At 33.9% G+C, this 2,449-nt stretch overlaps 1 long non-coding RNA gene across 1 annotated transcript; it reads right to left on the bottom strand.

Moving 5' to 3' along the window:
• Window positions 1-808: 808 nt before the first annotated feature.
• Window positions 809-1,840, bottom strand: LOC113467803. The gene is made up of 2 exons (XR_003391748.1): window positions 1,488-1,840; window positions 809-860 (listed from the first exon to the last, which is right to left on the bottom strand). It is a non-coding gene; the product is annotated as an uncharacterized LOC113467803 (long non-coding RNA).
• Between the last annotated feature and the right edge of the window lie 609 nt (window positions 1,841-2,449).

Here is a 2,449-nt window from a genome sequence, read left to right on the forward strand (position 1 = left end):
CAGTGGATAGTTGGATAGCAATGCCAATTTTATGACTAGTTGAGATAAATGATACATTATGAACGTAGATAGACACTATCATTAGATGATGTAGAATTACTTACTGGAAGGATATTTACGCTGAGAGAACAGAATTAAATTGTTGGAACTTAATCTTACAGCTGCCTATCTTTTAAGTCCTTTTATTTTATGTGTCTGCTGCGAGACTTTATTGAAACTGCTGAAAGGAAGGACCGATTGCAAAAAATTGAACCGATTGCAATACTTTGTCATTAACTTGTATAGGTTCCACAGGCTAATAGAAAGTAAAAATACTTAAGAAGAATAATGGACCAAATTTCAGTCAGAAAAAATAGATCTTTAGGTGTAAATAAAGGATACGCTATAACGTATTTTTCTGCTTCGGGGAAAAAGAGTCCGGGAGGTTTTAATAGATATTATTTCCTTGTGAAAAATACTACCAATAACAAAGAATAGTTATCAGTTATCATTATCACATAAAACTAACGGTGGATATTTGGATAGCAATGCAGATTTTATGACTAGTTGAGACAAATGATACATTATGAACATAAAGAATAAACGAGACTTTATTGAAACTGCTGAAATGAAGGACCGATTGCAAAAATTTGAACCGATTGCAATACTTTCTCATTACCTTGTATAGTATGTATAGGTTCCACAAGGTAATAGAAAGTAAAAGATACTTAAGAAGAATAATGGACCAAATTTCAGTCAGAAAAAATAGCCTTAGGTGTAAATAAAGGATACGCTATGACGTATTTTTCTGCTTCGGGAAACTTTTCTCTGACTTCTTGAGGGATGCAAAGTTTTACTCCATTGAATATATCCGGTAATGGCTGAAATGGCAAATCGATTGCTCACATTATTTACTCAAATCAAGATAGGAAACTACCCTAAAAACAAATAAAGATATTAATTAATTAAAAATATAATTTTAAATTTTTAGTATGCATTAAGAAATTAAGAAAATACTCCAACAACTTCTTTAGAGATTAAATAAAACTTCCGGCCCAAGTGGGGTTATATCCATATTGAAAAACTTTCAAGTTCTTGGGAGAAATATTTGCGCAATATTCCATTTGCATGACCTACAAAGAAAACACCTACTCAGGTAATGATGATACATTACTGTGTATAATGTATAAACTTATAAAGTGCAATCATGTTAGGTAAAGTGCAATCCAAACTTTTCAACCCACTTAGTATAATTGCAGTGATCAGCTTAGGTAATTAATCCAAACAGATTTTAGTAATTGAACTTCCTACAATTTTGGGAAATTCTAAATTTCCAATGGAAACATAAATGGTCTTACTTTGACAATTTAGAATGCACTACAGGCTGTCTCAAAAGTCCAGTCTGCTAATAAATAAGGTCAAATCGCTATTTGACCATCAGAGTCGGAAGAGCCCTAGCCAAAAACAGTGGAGCTGTTATTTCTGATTCTGGCAGATTTTATACTTACATTTTTGAGTCCGTTGATTTTAGTGACTTTTTTACTCCACTCCTCATTTTCCGAGTTACAATCCTATAATCAGCATATAAGGTGGTCATGAGAAATTCCATGCAAGTAGAATAAAAATAATAAATTATTGTACCATTTTCTTGTACTTTATTGTACCTCATTTTTTGTACTGTTAGGATGTGACTGCAAAGTCCATTTACTGTTTCAGTTCTAATGGGGTTTTTGAATTTAAGCCAAAGATGAAGGTATTTTCGAGCACCTCGGGGTTGACCTTTTCATTTAGAGAAAGAAACTCGCGTAAAAAAAGACCAAAGAGGAATAATTCGATGACGTCCGTATTTTCTAGTTAGGGACAAATGAATAAATGAAAAGATAGTGCAAGATATTGAATACAAAGTAGTCCTTATTTTCTTCACAGTATTACCAGCTACAAATCTTTCCACTCTTCAGTACCTATCTACCTTTGATTGTATTTTTTTTTTTTTTTTAAGGAAAGACATTACTTTAAGGCACAATCTTTTACATCCATGCCTATCCAGGAACGGAAAATTTTGTTCAGAAATTTTCCGCCCTGGCTGGGATTCGTGCCCAGCACCTCCAGGTTGAGAGTCAGTGCTCTTGACCACTCAGCGACAGAGGTGGACAGTACCTATCTACAATGAAATGGTATCAAAAGAGAAAATAATAACATATTGGTAGATAGGAATTTTAATTGTGTTCAGCATGCTATAATAAATTTTATGACGCGCCTTGGAATGGAACCACCAACCTCCAGATTTTTAAGTCTATTCACTACACCACTGAGGTTTTCACTGAACATGCAAGATTCGTTAACATAAATCAATTCACGTCCTCTTATATTTGATATCCACTAACACACACGAGATGGATTAGGACCCCCGCGGCCCTACCTGCTTTACCGCAGTTCATTTAGGTACGGTAGGAGATTAATTTGGATTTAC

Source organism: Diaphorina citri, unplaced genomic scaffold (assembly GCF_000475195.1).
Source record: "Diaphorina citri unplaced genomic scaffold, Diaci psyllid genome assembly version 1.1 scaffold556, whole genome shotgun sequence".
Taxonomy (NCBI): domain Eukaryota; kingdom Metazoa; phylum Arthropoda; class Insecta; order Hemiptera; family Psyllidae; genus Diaphorina; species Diaphorina citri.